The sequence below is a fragment of the Triturus cristatus genome, chromosome 10 (genome assembly GCF_964204655.1).
Source record: "Triturus cristatus chromosome 10, aTriCri1.1, whole genome shotgun sequence".
NCBI lineage: Eukaryota > Metazoa > Chordata > Amphibia > Caudata > Salamandridae > Triturus > Triturus cristatus.
This window is the reverse complement of record NC_140593.1, coordinates 954,229,263-954,247,095: the sequence shown is the minus strand read 5'-3', so window position 1 is coordinate 954,247,095 and position 17,833 is coordinate 954,229,263. Positions and strand designations below refer to the sequence as shown.

At 43.8% G+C, this 17,833-nt stretch overlaps 1 protein-coding gene and 1 pseudogene across 25 annotated transcripts in view; both read right to left on the bottom strand.

Moving 5' to 3' along the window:
• OBSCN (obscurin, cytoskeletal calmodulin and titin-interacting RhoGEF) overlaps nt 1-17,833 on the bottom strand; it is a 1,809,553-nt gene that overhangs the window by 127,123 nt on the left and 1,664,597 nt on the right. The gene's annotated exons all lie outside the window — the stretch shown is intronic.
• Nucleotides 3,895-3,966, bottom strand: LOC146796299 (U2 spliceosomal RNA; annotated as a pseudogene).

Below are 17,833 nucleotides of genomic sequence, written 5' to 3'. Positions count from 1 at the left end.
GAGGAGACAAAGAGGGAGGAGGGGGCCTTGCTCATATTTTTTCTGAGAGGCGTAGGCTAGCCTTGCACATCATATTTTTGGCAAGGTAGATCACATTCTTCTGTGGTCTTGTGAAGGGAGGGCATTTTTAAGGAGCAGCCTCTCTGTTAGACATAGAGAGGGAGAGAGACAGATGAACAGACCAGTGAAGAGAGAGCAGCTGAGAGATCAGGACAGGTATTTGTCTTATGCATTTATTTCTCTTTATGGGAGATTTTTGCCAATTAGTAATTATTGATTAGGCTTGCAAAACATGAATTATATTTTTCCTGAAACTCTTTAAAGAGTTCTGACTGATATAGAATTAGGGGTTTCCCTTTCTTTATGGAGTGCTTTGCATGCAATCTATAATATGTTCTATATTAATTCTATTTTTCCTATTTTTCAATTCTGTAACCTGATTGAAAATTGATTAATGAATAAAGAATCAGAGAAACTTAACTTTTGACTAGAAAATAAAACCCTTTAAAATACTCAGAACTCTCTTTATTGGCTTAAATATTAATTGCATTGTGATTTTTCATGTTTATGTAAAGTCAAATGAAGGTGATACACGGTGGCAAAGGTCCATCACCTTTAAAGCGGTAAACTAGAGGTAAATGATGTTTTGCATTGAGAAATTACAGTGAAATTACCGCTGCATCACTTCCATTCAAATGTTAGCACATGATAAATGTAATAAAGTAACCCAGAGTTAGCCAATGGGAGGGATAGGCCTTAAACACTGAAAAATGACTTTAGGAGTTTTTCACTGTAAGGATATGTAAAACTATGAACCTTTAGGGCCTATCTTTGGGGTGACCTACATCTAAAAAAATGGACGGTTTATGCCTGGCAAAAAGGTTTTTCATGGCAGTTTAAAACTGCACTACAGGCTTCAGTGGAAGGCCTGGCATGTTTTAAAAGGCTACTGTAGTGTGTGGCACAACAAGTGCTGCAGGTTCACTAGCAGCATTTAATTTACAGGACCTGGGTATATCTAGTACCATTTACTAAGAACTTACAAGTACACTAAATGTGCCAGTCAGATGTATGCCAATTGTACCATGTTTTAGTGGGGTTGGGCACAAGCACTTTACCACTGGTTAGCAGGGAAGTGTCCTAATGCCAATAGAACTGGGTTAAGCAAAAGAAGGCAAAGATTTGAGGAGACCCTGCAAAAAGGGGCCGGTCCAACACACCATCTTTGTGGTGTTAGTACATTTTCAAATAGGTTTTGGTTGCAAAATATTAGTACACACTTTAATGAATTTACAATGGACGACTATAGAAAATGACCATCTCCTGTGTGGTGCACCCCCAGATTTCTGCCCTGACGGTTATTGCTGGCTGTAGGACTCTGGTTAGCAGAGGTAAAGTGGACTGAGGTAAAGTGCCTGTGCTTCACCTTTCAGCATGATGAATATGCCAGTTAGGGGTATGCCAAATTCATCATTTCATCATCATCATTAGATATTTATTTCAGACGAAAGCCCCCCATGAAACATACATAAAAATCATGAAATACAATATAACAATCCATAAAATACAATACAACATTTCATCATCTCAGTTTTATCAGTTTCTAACATGTGAATGACACCTGCATGGCGTCTTACACCCAAATAACAATTTATTGTAATTAATCAGATTTTCCTTAAATGGTGACAGATGAGACAAAAAAACACAAGAAGTGCTCTTTACCTCAGGGTAATTAGCAGACTTCCACCACTGCAAAATGCATTCACTGGTAAAATCCCATATCTACATTTCAGACTGATTGATCTCGCTTGGGGTGGATCCGTGGTATGCGTAAACATTTGAAATTCCAAGTCAAGTTTAAAGTTGAGAAATCTGTTTTTAAGATGCCAGCAAAAGACTCCACTATCCATCTGTCTTGTACATGCAGCCAACATCTTGTTTTTAGATGACCCAACAACTCCTTGGTAATCCGCTCTGAGTTTTCCTAGACTGTATGCAAGATGAGCACATACAACCAGGACTTGAGCTGAAGAAACCAAGTTAGCGATCCAAGTTTATCTAGCATTTTCTAGATCAACAAATGCTCGTTTATAGGCTACCAGAGATTTGCTACACAAGAGTCTTATCCAAAAGGTCAGTGGTTTGAGATTAGCAAAATGCACTATGTTCCTTGGGCTAAGATATAACTAAGTTCATAGGTGTAAGTGGGGTGCTTTGTGGCAACTTGAGAATTGAACATATGAAACAAATCTCTGTTTTTACCAAACCCTTGCTGTCATCCATACCTCAAATCTCTGCACCATTACGTGCTGCCCGAGCCCTCCTGCACGATATTTCTCGAAAGCAAGAGATATCAATTTATTTACAACAGCTGTCCCTGTGTGATGTAATATCATTTTGTTTTTCATTATTTCGTGAGCCCATGACAGTGTTCATACAAACAGGGTGGCATAACATGTGCCCCCCTTGTGTGCATACACATAGTTCCTACAGTGCATGGACTTTGTAGTGTGGTCCCATTACAGTGCCTTTTTTTTAAATGATACTGCCGCCTTTAAAAGAGGCACCGCCATGGGACTGCCATGCAGCCCGCCTGCCAGACTGCTTGGAAGTCGTAATCTGGCAGGCAGTGCAACAGTCAGAGGAGCGGTGGCACTGTGGTTTGCACCGCGACGCCACTGCTCTGCCAAAAAGTCGTAACCGGCCCGCAAATGTTGATATGGTCCATTAGATCACCCTCCCTGCACCATCTCACTTGTGCATACCTCTTACTATACAAAATTAAATTAAAAATTAAAATAAATTGTTTTGTCAAGTACATCCTACAAATGGCCTTTGTTTAAAATCACTTATATTTTTTGCATAGTGATCATCAGGCTAATCGGCCTGTAATTTGCAGGGTTATCTTTATCTCCTGTTTTGTAAATTGGGATAAGTTATGTACGTCTCCTGGATTGTGGAATCTTCGGCCCCCTGGCTATAGCATTAGATAATGCATTCAAAAGAAAGCCCCATATGACTGGCTCTGAGTGATAAAGATCTCTGGGTATCTTGTCCAGTCCTGGAGCTTTCCCATTTTCCATAAAGAAAGTGATTATGGGAGTGCACTCTGGGTCACACAATACATTCTGTTGTTCTCCTTCACTGCCTGCACGCTCTTTCTGGTCCTGGTAAGTATAAAGCCTACTAGAATGTTGTATCCAAATATGTTGTTGGTTCAGTGTGCAAGTATGTGCCAAAAAGCTTTGCTATCCTTCTTATTAGCATTTATGACCATATCACACCAGTTTCCTTACTCCCATCTCTTTCTTGCGACAATCTGAGTGCCTTTGTACTTTTTCCTTCCAACGGATATTAATTCTCTATTCCCACTTTTTATGGCGACCATTAGTTTAGTTCGATAAACAATGTAAGCAGGCCAAACAAGAGTGTTTCTTTAGGTTTGTATGGTAAAACCTTCACATTTGTTTTAAAAAATACACCCTATTGGAATCAAGTAAATTATTTAAAATATTTGTTATAGGAACCTCATATGGAGCAGAGTCATTGAAAAGACATAAGGTGTAAGCATCTAATGAGTAATTGTCTGCAAGTATATCTACATTAGTCAATATAGTGGGCCTTTTAATCCTTCTTTTGTTGTTAGAATGGAAAATTGGTGCTTCGACTGAAGGGATCAATTGTGGACCATAAAGTAGAGGAATATTCTTCAGTGCTAGGGACAGAGCACTGTGGTCACAGTCATTCCTATCAATTACCACCATATCTTTCATATTTAATAAAAGCTGTAGATCAAGTAATACATAATCTATTCTGCTTCTATACATTGCCCTTTTAAAGGTTTAGCCAGCTTCCTTGTCAGAAATTGTATGCTTTGATGCTATCCAGTGGCTCAAAGGTTGCATTAAAATCTCATGCAAGGATAAGATACTACACTTGATCTTAGCCAAAAGGCCGAGAAGCGATCATGCAAGGATAAGATGACTGTCAGTATCAGATTGTTCTACATGCTCATCTACAACGAGTAGTGTGGGCAAATCACAGTCTGACTAATGAAACAATCATATACATAGAATAGTCTTACTGCAAATGTCCCAACCGATGATATGATGTTTAACCCCAGTATGTCAGTGGTTTTAAGATTCAATTGTTTAATCTTGCAAACAATTCAAATGTAACCCTGGGCGAAGTAGGCGGAGTGGCACTCCGCGGAGTTCCACAGAGTTATTAAAAAAAACTCCATGGAACTCCGCTACTCTCCGCTCCACCCACCATAAAAATACAAAATAAAACAGAAAAATTACTTACCTGTTTTGGCGTCTCTGAGCTGCCGTCCTCCTAGCCGTGGTCCTTCCTCCTCGCTGTCCTCATCCCTGCCGGTCACAAACCCCTTCGTTGTAAGTGTAGGGAGGACTGCGCGCATGCACAGTCCTGCAAGATGTACAATCTAGAGGTTTGCAACTGACGAAGACTGCGAGGAGGAGAGACCACAGAGAGGAGGAGGACAGCCCGGGGATGCCAAAGCAGGCAAGTGATTTTTTTTTTTAAAACACCCCAATACTGGGTATCTCAATTAAGATTTTAATTCCACTACAATCAATGACAGCAGTTTAATCTGTGGTGTATCTGCGAAGTTCTAAATGGGAGAATTAATTTCGTGGACCTGCACTTGTTGATCGCCCCAATTATTGTCTTGTTGAATTCCAGCCCCAACAATTACATTACATTGAAGTCTGACTTCAATGGGCTTTCTTCCCCACTGGACGGTTGACACCTTTCTTCAAGTCAATTGATCTCAGTGAGATTTGAATTGGGGTTTACCATCTAAATATTAAGGGTGTTTGCCCCCTTATCAATGGCCCGTTGGTCACTACACCTCTTCTCAGACCCACTGACTACGTGTCTCAATAAAGGGGGATTAAAATTAATTTTGATCAGAGAGCCCTTTGGGGAAGAAGAATGTTGATTCAAGCTCACCAGTCTGTTTGCACGTTCCTCTTTGACTAGTTCCAGCGCTATATAATGAAATTGCTCTTTGGGTGGGGAACAACGTTTAACAGCATGAGATCTGGGCGTATGACTGAGTAGCAGTGTTGGTGATGCTTTGTCTAATGGATCACTTTGATATTTAGTGATTCATTGTCCTCCTTGTCTCCCGTGGAAAGCCTAGGCACATTTACCATAAAAAACCCCTTACTATTGTTACTTGGAGTCAAGGCCTTGTTATTCATCCTCCCTCTTTACCTATTTATATTTCTGGCTTCTTAGTTATGTCAATGGCAGTGTGCCTTGTGATTGTAACATTAATCCCTTCTCTGATGTCTTCTGCCACGCCAACGTTGTCCTTGTGGCATGAAGGGAGTGTTGGGAGCATAACTCTTTTCAGAGCTGAAACGCCTATAAACACCCCCATCCACCCAACCTCAACGTCCTACCTCAGGAGATAATGATCTTTGTTTGTTCGTAGCTACACCTTCTAAATGTTGTTCGGTAATCTCTATTGGGGTTTTCCATCTACATTGTTTCTCTCAACTTCTCCCTTAGGCTCATTTGGCTGTGTTCTCTCTATATTATTTGTAAGCAATAGTACCAAGGAGAGTAATTCACCAATGTCTTCCTTCATCCGAGCAACTATCTCCCTAGGACCTTTTTTACAACCATATATCATATCCAATTTGCTTTTGAAGTGCTAGCGGAAGGATTCCTTACTTTATTCCTAGTAGGGAAACTTCTTTCAGTCACATCATGTGTCAAAGTACTATATTTATTTGTACAAGTTATTTCAGCATTAATATGATTGACAATAGATTGTCTTTCAGGTCTCTCACCATGCCCTAGCACCAATTCACTCTTTGATAGATTAAGCTGTGCACTCCCCTCCTTGATGGCTAAGAACTGGCTGACCTTCAGATCTTGTTCTGTGTGAGGAGGATGTGGGTCCTTATTCAATGTTACAGAGTTGTTCCTCCTTGTAAAAATGTCTGCAATCTTCGGACCAGAGTCCAAATGTTTCGATGTTCTTCATTTTTTTAAAGATATATTCCACTTCTTCAATGAGATTATCAATTTGGGCTATTGTACAATTCTCTGCAGCATGCCGAGCAACCTTTTTGTTGTTCATAGCATGCTGCAGGCTTCCCTGTGCTTTCCTTTTCTACATTGCCACTCAGCAGAGACTTATTTCACCCAGCTGGACAGCCCTTTGCACTGGAGAGGACAAAACATATCTATGAGTAAGGTTCCTCAGCAAATTGTAGCTAGTCACCTGGGCATATCTATTTACCCATGCAAATATTGTTAATCTACCTCCCAGTTTTGTGTGGGTTAAGATACACTTATGCAAGCCTCTATAAAAACAGACATTAGTGCGACCATTGGCTTCAAAGAGCTCTCGCATAAAGTTCTAGTTCACATGGGTAACATTTATTGGGAGATAGAAGACAGTCAACCACTACAAACGAAAAAAGATGAAAAAGAGTCACATTGCCAAAAACTGTCACATGACAAAACGACACTGGACACCCGGGGACTGATAAAAGTATCCGATTTATTTAAGAGAGTCTGATATGGAAGCGTAATATGCTGGGCTGGTGGTCCGATTTAGTCTTCTTCCCCCTAGCGTCTTGGTCAGGATCTTCTGTCCGAGCTTGTCACCGGTCTTCCCTTGAGACCGTGACCCTGTAAAGGGGCCACGGCTGCCTCGTCTTCGGTGCCTTCCCGCAGGTTGACCTCGCTCTCCCCTGGCTGGTCTCATTCTTCCCTCACTCCAGGGGCTGGTGTTCTTTCCTCACAGTCGTCTGCTTTCACATCTCCTCCCGTCTCCATGGCCGCCACCATCGTCTTCCTGGTCTCTTCCTCCTCAATGCTGCCTTTGCCCGTTTCTCCTCTTGAACTCCTGCGTCTTCTTCTGGGTCCTGGGTACGCCTCCCGATGGCCAGTAGCAAGATCTCTGTGGTGCCCCCGGGGCCCCCAGGTGTCGCCCCCGTCGTCGCTCTATCTCACTGACAATTCATGAAACGATGATTAAACAGTCCTTGGCTCAATGTCAACAGAGATCCCCGAACATCAGGAGTTATGAGAGGGCCCTGCTTCTTCTTGGCTCAGACAGGCCAGGGCTTCACCCAGTTACACGCTCGAGTGTGTCCCACGTTGCGTGGACATGTGCTTGCTTTCAGCATTGCTGCAGCACTCTGTCAAGAGCCCAGCTTCTGCAGGTTCTCAGAAAGACTTTGGGACTGGTAGCACTCTTGTGTTGGCATATTTAACTTACCTAGAAGTCTCTAGCATATGGTACAAAGGTGCGCTCAGGACCTGTAAGTTAAAATTCACAGGTAGACTGTAGCACCCACTATGCCACCCACTGCAGTGTAAAGATGAATGCAGGCCTACCCTCTGTAGCCCAGCTGTGCAGTTTCAAAACTGCAAATTTGACATGTCAAAATAACCCTTTTTACAGGCCTAAAGAACAAGGTACTTACCTACGGTAACGCATTACCTGGTAGAGACGCTATATAGCTGCAGATTCCTTGCCCTTGAATTTCCCAGGCATCAAGCTGGATCCGTTTCAAAACTGCAAATTTGACATGTCAAAATAACCCTTTTTACAGACCTAAAACTTATTTTTATATATTATTAAGTCACATATTACTTATTGCTTAGAAGGCAGGGTGCATGGTATTTAAAAATAGCTTTTGGGGCTTTTTCTCTGTATGGACATGTTTAACATTAAACTTTTGCATTCCCTATTTTTACCTTAGTAGGGTTGGCTGTTCCATAGGCAAGCACTGGGATACAATATTAAATTTAGTATTGTTATCTCCAGCTACAAAACAGCTAAAAATTTCATTTTTTGGAGATTTTGAAATATTTATAACAAAACCAAATCACTAGAAAAGTCAGATTTGTAATACATATTTTGGGGAAAAATTACTTTTAGAAAATTACCTTTATGCTGCATAAAGACTCCAGGGGCCCATTTGCATTGATGAGGTGAAAACTTGCTCCCAGAACTGAGAAAGAGGCATTGGGTGTGGGGAGATGTTCTGTTCCTCTTCCAGGTTGACCATGTGGACTGTGCCCAAAAACTTGATTAACTTCAAAGGAGAATGTCAGCTGACATCTTGACAGGACCCTTATTTGTTCTCACAGTCAGGCAGTGTGCGATTGTGTGCAGTAGGGCACATCAGAAGAGCTGCAAGAGTGGGTGGGGTTTAACCCTGTTTGTTAGGGAGGGGCAAGCAGTGACCCCCAAACACAGGCGGGTGCCAGGTATAAATGCAGCACCCAGAGTATCCTCCTCAAAACACTTTCTGGACCTGTGGAAAAGTAGAAGAGGGCAGAATCTGCTGTTTGTCTTAAGTACGAGAGGTAGAGCAGATCCAATGTTTTAGGCTCTTCTCAGGTTACAAAGAAGTGAACTCCAAAGGTCAGAAGGCTTGTGTTCAAACTACATGGCCACAACAAGCCACAAGGGACCTGTCCTGCAACAGACCAGCTGAACAGTTTCAACTGGACCTGCCTTGGTCCCTGCTGCTGGCTTCTGCGGGAGTGAATTTTGACCCCTAAGTGCTGTCCCCAAGGTCATGGACCCTTGGCTGGTGTCAAAGCGCATCCCTCCTACGTTTTCCTCAAACTTACAAATGTTTTGGCTTCAAAGACCTCGGACCAACATGCCCAACACATACATACAGGCTGCATTGCCACTGGGCCAAAGATTCAGTGCTCCCGTTCCGAACTTTTCTACAGCAGAAATTTTGATTCAGCAGGACTTCGTGGAAAAGTTATCTGACCTCGTCAAGCCCTTTTCAGCTACTGCCTGCAGCATTGCCCCGCTGGAAGAATATGAGCTCTAAAATTATATGTCTAAGTCTGAACGTAGAATTCTTCATTGGGTTAATGAACCAAATGTATCCGGTCAGAGAGGGACCTTCTCCAGATGCAAAATTTTAATTGCTCCCACTCTGAGATTCCCTCCATTGAAAAGTCAATAGCTTTACCAAGGTCTTTTCCAGCGGCTATCAGACAATGTGCAGTCGTCTTCAGCTATAGCATGCTACCTTCCCCCACTAAGGATTTCTGACTTCCATTTCAGTAAGTCCGAAGGTAAAACTTCCAGTTTCCCTTATTGGATTTTTGTTGCTTTGGTGTTTATTTTTTAAAATATGTTCACTAATTTTCTAAATTGGTTTGGGATTTTTCTTGTGTTGGGTTTTGACTTTATTGCTGTGTTGGTACTTGTTGGGATGGAAATGTCCAATGCATAGTGATGGACGTGCACCCCTGCCCTGAATGCCCCAGCTACAGTGATATCTGGATCCTTCGTACCAATACTTTGTGATGGGTGAACATGGATTATGCATGTGCTCCATGACCTAAGCCTGTCTCATGGATTGCGGTCTTGTTAGACTGGGAGGAGCACACAAAGCATTACCCTGGTAGTGTTAAAAGGCTACTGACCTTACAAAAGCTAAGTAGCAGTAGTGCAGCAATAGCAGCATACCTTTTTTTAAATAGATATCGGTAGAGTGAACAGGCCCTTTTACTTGTGTTACAGGAATAAGGCATAGCAGCTCTTGGTCTACATCATTTGAGTATGTACAGCTTATTTTCTGTGCATGCTGTAATGTATGTGTTCCTGTGTGTGGTACAGTACATGGAGGTCTGTGGAATCCATATTGAAAGCCCAGGGCCCTGGAAAGTCATAAGGAGGTAGAGAGATTTGTGGATGCCTGCATTTCTGAGAGCTGTGTGGGACACACTCACTGGAGGAAGGGTGACCCAGGCTCCCTTGTGCATTTCAAACTGATCAGTGACTTTTTCAGAATCAAAGAACCAGTGAGGCCTGGGCAAATCTCAGGAAGGAGATGGGGCTGATAAGGGAATCAAACAGTAGGGCGGGGGTATTTGTAACATTTTAATTGGCATATTTCAGTGAGGCAGACATCTACTCATTCCCATACCTGTGTTGTGGGGTTATCATGTTTGTAGTCACACATGCTGAGACAGCTGACTGCTTCCTGGACAATGGATGGGACAGAAGAGTGGGCACTTCAAAGTGGGCTACCAACTCCATACTTCAAAGTCTAATACATTAAATCACATCTCTGCCTAGAAACGGAGAGCATGAGTCTCCCAAAGTTGTTAAACTGTAGCTGTACATCAATGTGGAGAAGCTCAGCACAGCTTCTGCCTGTGGTGACTAGGAGTGGGGACCAAGGTCTGCTAGTCTCCTTGCTGGGTGAGTGGACATCAGCCAGGAGAATCAAGACCACTTGCCCCGGAGCCTGGAGCACCAGGATCTGCCTGAAGGTTGAGACCAGAGAACCCTGTGGTGATGGAGAGAGTGCCTGGAGGGAGAGCGGTTGAGTAGGGACCCCTGAATCGGATTTCGAGATTCTGGTACACGTCGAGACTGCCGAACCAATCAGGGTATCTGCCCATGTGGCATTGTTCACAACAGAGCATTAACTCAACCACTCAAACCCAGAAGCACCTGAGCCCTAGAATGGACTAAGGAAGACTTACCACATGACCAGAGGAGTGATGTGGATGCCTGCCGACTCATCCACAGCATCCAGACTTGTGCTCAACGCCGGGTTGCTGACATGGGCCTGGGCCTTCCGTATCGCAACTCCAGTGAGAGTGGGTAAGACTCACTACCGGGCTGCCAGGCCTCGGGTGGAACTTGCTCTGACTGAAGCACTACTGCGCTGTGATGCTTTCTTAAGCCTAGCTTAAATATTGCCTCACGTAAATGGGGAATAACCGCAGTCCTTACACAGGGAAGAGAGGATCATGATCTTACCCAGACAATGCTAAACTGATGGCCTTATAAAGAGTGTGTATATTATTTTTGGTGTGCAGTATTTTACTTTATATTCATATATAAATACTTATTTTTCCATAAATGCATGTATCTCTTGAGACATTAATTTATTGGGGTTGTTGAAAATGTATTGAGCCTTTTGCCTGTGTAAACTGTGCACCCACCTACCCTCCAAGAAACCTTGGACTGCTCGATCCATGCTACAACTAAGAGTCAAGTGTTGAAAGTGTACTTGGCCCAGTTGCTCGGAGCCCATGGTAGGTCAGACCCCACAATATCTGGAGTAAAAAGCCTCAACCACCATGGTTAGTCCCAGAAGCTCCGGCTAGCCCCATGGCCATCTAAAAGGGGTTGTGACAGTACTGCATAAATACTTTACTCTAAGGGGTAGATTCACCAAAAAGTCAACTTGCTGCAATGCGTTGCGTGACAGTAGATATGATGCATTTCTGCTCTCTCCCTGTGCTGGCAATGGGTGCTGCCTAGCGTGAAGGCAGGTACCCTTGCACCACCCACAAAAGCAATTTGAGGTATTTTCCTCTTGCTGCATGATGCAGAATGCAGCACACATAGAAAGCAGGACAATTAGGAGAAATGAAGATATTTCTCCTTGTTACGCCTTTGTTGGGAACAAACACAGGTTTACTAACCTTAGTAAATCTGGGAGTGTGTCAAAATCTATTGGTGGATGCATGGGAACGCCGATGCTCCATTTTTGGAACGCCTTCCTAATGAGAGTAATGCATTGCAGCAAGTTTCGCTACCTTGAGATACTCTGGATTTACTAAGCCATGTAGGGCCAGACAAGGTGGCGTTGTGTGGCTCAGTAAATCCCACTAAAGGGCTTGCAGTGCCTTATCTCACCTGCAAGGGCAATGCAAGCCCTTTCTATATCTGCTCCATTGGATCTAAGTTAAGCTTGTTTGCTCTGTGCCACAGTAACCAGGGGATTGAACTCAGGTAAAGGTAGTTATTTAGTGGTTTACCCTGACAAGGATTGTAATTATTATTTGGGGTGGGTACTCACCTCCTTCAATTAGTACTCCCAATTATTTACACCACCCTAAATACGCCCCTTCCAAATACTTATTTGTTATGAATTTCAAAATCCATTTTCTGATTCTGTAACATTTTACCCAATCAGAAAATAGGTTTAGTACCTAACAAAAAGCCATGCTGTGGTTGCAAACCCTGTGATTTTGTGGATTGCAGGCTTTGTGACTGCAAAAAGGCTTTGCACATCAGGCACTGGGTGCAAAGGTAGATGTGACACATATTTCTTCGTGGCCAAATGTCTCTCAGAAATAAAACATGTTTGAGAAAGTTTACGTCTTTCTAATGGTACTTATTTTCTCACTCTCCAATAAATGTGTATTTGAGTTAGGTCTGCAAGGGTACTCCCTACTCATTACATGCAGGCATTTGCACAATGTGTCCAACGCTGAGTTATTTTAGCAGGGTTAGAACTTGTAACAGGCAGGATGCACGTATTTCTCTGCAACAAATTCATGATTCCAACTATCTCTTATTAGTATTCAAACTTGTGATTGCCAGATTAATTTAATTTAATTGTGGGTTTATATAGCGCTAGAATCGACTCCCGGAGGAGTATCTCCGCGCTTCGACCGCTGGGGAACCCGTCCTGGCTCACCCTGAGAGATGGTCCCTAATGGGTATCTCTAAGGTGCGACCAAGCATCCCCGGCGGTCTGGGGGGGCCGTTGTGAAGATGAGGCAAGCTAATGCCCAGAGTTGCCGAGTGTGGTCCCTGACTGGAGTAGGCACCGAGGCGAGAATTATCGAGCCCGCTGACCCTGGTCCATGACCCTGCCACGTCGGGAATCGAACCCTGGTCCCGGCCCGTCCTCTGCTTACGGGTCTGCCGCCTCTAACCAGTGAGCCACACCTCTCCACACCAGTGAGCCACACCTCTCCACATACAATGATTTGGATTGAACACCAACCCTGTGAGCCATTGTACCTGTATACAAATCTGATGAAAATACCCAAATCCTTGCAGAGGATGCCTCAGTCCATTGCGCCATCTCCATCTGCCCATGTTACCAGCTAATGAACAAATACTGTAGTTAGGATAATTCAGAAATGTATTATTCCTCACATTGAAATGTGAGGGCAATTTGAAAGAAGCTCATGACAATTGAGATCCTTTAACAACACAATCAAATTGTTGAGAGAACACCTATCTCCTTTATAATAGATTGTGGGATTCTAGCTATGAAGGAGAACTGTTTACTGTCTCAAGACCAATTGTATTTACAAACTACCAGTACTTCAATGGGAAGCACATTTGCTCCCAGAATGGTGAATCTCCGTATGTATCATTTCGAATACAAAAATATTTACTCTGATCAAAACACTTTCCAGAAAAATCTGAGACTTTTGAAATGCTACATCAACAATTTACTTGTAATTTGAGAAGGCAGTTCATAACTGATCCTTGCCTTCCAGCTCTGACTTAATACTAGGAATGATCAGATTAGATTTACTTGTGAATACAATAAAGAAAAGTTACAGTTCCACGAGCAAGGATCCCATTAGACACCAGGGATATGTGGACCTTTTGGGGGAGCAGTAATTTATAAACTCTGTACTCTTCTCTTCTCTGGGAGGGCTGGTTGGGCCCCCACGGGATGCACAATCTGCCCCATCAGGTGAGGAAAAAGTTGGCTGCCATTTTGTTTTACTACTGTTAACTGGAGCCTTTGTGGAACTGAGAATCCTGCCCTGACCAGCATAGTAAAAGAACGAGAAGGAAGCCATTGTTCACAGATTGCATTATGGGGTAAAGTGTGTGGGTACAAGGCATGAGTGGCATAATAACTTATAGGGGCTGAAGTGGCTGGACAGATTACCCTGCTGTGGTGTGTAGAAGCAAAATGTGAATGGCTGAAAAATTGATCTGTGGCTGTAGTGGGTACACTCATTTCACCATGATGTATATTGTGCTGGGTGGAAGTAAAATGTAAATGGCACAATAAACTGAAGCTAGAGCTTCAGTGTGCTGACACATTGCACTATGCTGTGGTGGGAGGAACCAGTGAAGCACAAGGTGCACATGGCTAGCTTCATTATGAGTAGGCTTTCCTGTTTTCAGTTTCTATTTTTGGGAAATTCTGGTGGTGTTTTTTCAGTGTTTTCCAGTGATTTCAATACCTCAAAAAAACAGTGCTTTTCAGTGGTTACTCCTTTTCACGCCACAAAAAACAACTGAAACAGTGTTTTACCGGTTTTTATGGAACGCTTTGCTTTTATTATTGCTTTTGCCATTTTTCTTCAGAAAATGTATACTGCTCTACATTTCAGAAGCTTAATACATTCATGAAATACTTTCCATTGTCCTTTGATTCTGCAGCTCAGATTTAACAAGCATTTGCAATACAATAGGTCTCGCATTTATGCGAGTTTAAGCTATTCGCATTGTAAATGACAAAGCCTTTTATTTATGTTTTAAAAACAAAAACAAAAATACAAGGCATTGTTATTTGCAATGTCAATAGCTCAAACTCGTGTAAATGTGACACCTATTGCATTACAAATGCAGTTTGAGAATAGGCCTCTCTGTGTTGAGTGCAGATAGTTTTCAACTAATTCCCTGCCAAATAGGCAGTCAAAGCAGATTGGCTGGGAGAGCAGGAATTTGTGCAAACCTTTTGGTACCAGAAGTCAATCTAGCTACAGAGTTTTGAATCCATTTCAGCGGAGCTATTTTGTGATTGAAACCCCAAAATATGCACCACAAAATTAACTACTGCTTGTGGGTGTCTGCATCAATGATGGTGTTCTGTAGAACTGTGTCGTCAGAGACCACACCGTCAATAGTAGTGTGCAGTGGAACACAACCACTGATGCAGATGCTAGTGCGCGATTGGCTCCATGCTCTCGGCCTACTGCAACCCACTTCCCAACAGTCACTCTTCTGTACCAGAATTGAGAAAAGGTTGCCCTACCCAGGGGAACTATCAGAGATAGGAAGGAGCGAAGAGTGCCAAGTATGCAACCCTTTGCATGCCTTGACGCACTGGCTGAACACTCTGCCCACGAAGTTCTGTTCAGTGGAAAAGCCATGACTTTTATTCAGTGGCAGCTACTGCGGAACAGGAGTGGCGGGGGCGGTATAAAAAATAACAATAAAGATCTCTTACCTGTTCACGCTGCACGCTTTTCGTCATCCCCTGCTCTTCCTCACTCCTGGAAGCACCCAGGGGTTCATCAGTGCAAATACTGGATTTGCTGAAATCGACATTACAAATCGCACTGCGGGCGTGCCTGGAAGCAGTTCTGAGCTGCTTGGCGTCAATGCACTATCTAAGAAACTTGACCGGAATCGAGTTTGAGCGCTTACATAGCACCAGTTGCATTACATGAGGACACATTAATTTTTGTTAGGCCGGCCAACCGAATCGGTGGTGTCCATCCCACACCGAATGATTAATTTAGCAGCCTGCTGTCCATCCAAAATCAACTGGGTCAGATCGTTCCGATTAGCTTCTGGGAGCAATGGCAACAGCTGTGCCAACAGATCCCATAGGGCAGGAGAAAAACGTCCGAGGACACAAGATGCATTGATGGAACGCAAAGCAGCACTAGTGGATGAGAAAATATGCTTTCCACAAGAGTACTATTTCCGGGAATGTCTGTCAAGAGGAGTATGAGGCAGACAATCCAAATCATGAGAAGCTGTAGCGAACTGCACCACGAAACTGCGGTCTGTCAGGTTGCGGAGGAGACAATCCAGGTTGGTGGGGGTAGGACGGTGATTGTAGGCAATAGAATAGTCCACAGGGGCACCACTATCTGGCTTAGACCAAGTCCCTAACAAAATATTATGCAGTGCCTCACAAAAGGGCAATAACTCAAAACCTGTTTGGCCCGTGTGAAGAACTCAAAGGAGGGGTTGCATAGACTTTGCCACCGAAGGAAGGGACAAATCTAAAACTACAGCCGGCGGAGCTTGCCGGAGCCGAGAATGGCCGCCTAAGGGATGAGCTCCGCACTACTGACAAATCCTGCAGGAATCCTACATTACCGAAACGAATATCACTTTACCACATGGTGCCCTGAGTTGCAGAGACTATCCGCTGCGATAGCGCTGCTCCCGAGGCCTGACGGAGCGGCGTGAGTGGAGTGGCAGACACAGCGGGGCAGCGCGCTGATTGGGCCGCACAGCCTCGGACTCAAGTCTACAAAACGCCCGCCGGAAGTGACACCCGGCTGGGCTGCTGAACCTGCGTGAGCCGGCCAGAGCCCTGAAGAAGCCTGTCGCACCCTCGGAGACGGCCGCCGCCTGCGGAGACGGCGGCCGCCTGCGGACAGCACTGCATTGCTGTCTGCGACTTATTGTCCTGACGTGAGGAGCAGCAGTGCAACGAGCACGCCCAGATCGGAGCTGAGGGGAACTTGTGCCCCGGGACCGCGGCTCTCCCGCAGCGGCAATTCGGAGATGTTGGTGAGTGTGCAGTGGTGCGGCTACCCCGGCGTTCACCCTGAGATCTTGTGGAGACCGTCAGACAGCCTGTTCGGAAGGGCGCGGTGGCTGGGGGTCTTGATGAGGCACGAAGAGTGAAGTGGTTTCCACTGTCATAGCCGTCTCGCCCAGCACTGCTGTCTCTCCATTGATAGCCGCTTGGCAGGACCTGCATTGCCATGAGCTTGTCCCGTAGCCTGGAGCTCCATCAAGTGGCCAAAATGCGCAACAACAACGAAAATCAGTGACACTCGGTTTAAACCGAGTCAGCTGATTTTCGTCCGGTAGGGTACTCTCGGGCATAATCGGTTTAAACCGAATTCCGGACAGCCTAATTATGAGGCACACGCACTCTACTCTTTCACAAAATGCACATTGTCTCACGAAGAAGTTTCTCCTGTAGTCAAGGACGACTATGGCAATATGTGCTTTAGCCTTACTGGTTGCAACTTGATGTAATTTTTTGTTCTTTTTCTCTTTTAGCTTCTTTGATGACGTTTGCTGTGGAACAAGACAAGTGCTTTTTCCTTTTTGAGACTGTTATTGTGATCATAATTTACTCAGAGCCACTAGAAATATGTGATTTCGCTGCCATAGTATTTTCTGAATAATTATGGATTTGCCACATTTGCCAAGTTATCCATAATCTGCGAATTTGATTAAAAAAAACATTTTTTTCTAGCTCAACGGTTCTAATAATGAAGTAATTCCACATGTGCTGCATCACACTACATAATGTCTCTTTACTTGTCGCATAATTTAGCCAACCGAACCACATAATTTGGTCCTCTACTGCTGCATGATTCCAGTGGCTCCACCTTTCCTACACTCACAGCATTGCACTGCATTATTTCAGTACATAGGACACATACGCAAAGCATTCATTTCAATGAGTTCTGCTGTATTTTACCTAGGCCAGAAGAAATTAGATAGAGGACAGAGATGGTGTTTCATTGGTTAATTGCTTCCCAGTCCCTAACTCAAATAATGGAGGAGAGCTCTAAGGCAGAGTTTAAAACTGAGACAATAATTATGGAGAAGGTAAGAGAGAAGATTCTGGAATGATGTTTCAGTCCGAGGATGACTAGTCTTCCAGATGTTCCGAGAAACATTCCCATGGCAGATGTGATGTCCTTTTGAAAGCACAATCTTTGTTGAGGAAAGACAGTGGCATGGTGGCCTAACATGAGCAGAGGCAGAGTGCTCACTTGACAGCTTCCTAATTTAGCTCAGCTACATATTCCCCAATTCACTGCAGATGCTGGATGTAACGTCAAGACTCCAAATGTTTTGCCTATTGGCTACTTCTATCTTTTTTATGGATGAGACCTTCCTTGAGGAAATTGTGCACCAAACACATTTAGATGGCAAACAGTACCTGGGGTGCATGGAGGCACTCTGGGGAATCACTATAAGGCACACCAGTGTACCACCACTTCCCTTTGGGAGCTGGAAAAATTTCTGGGCCTAACATTTAAAATGGGGATAGGGCACAAACCAACTGTGCAGTACATTTGGTCTACT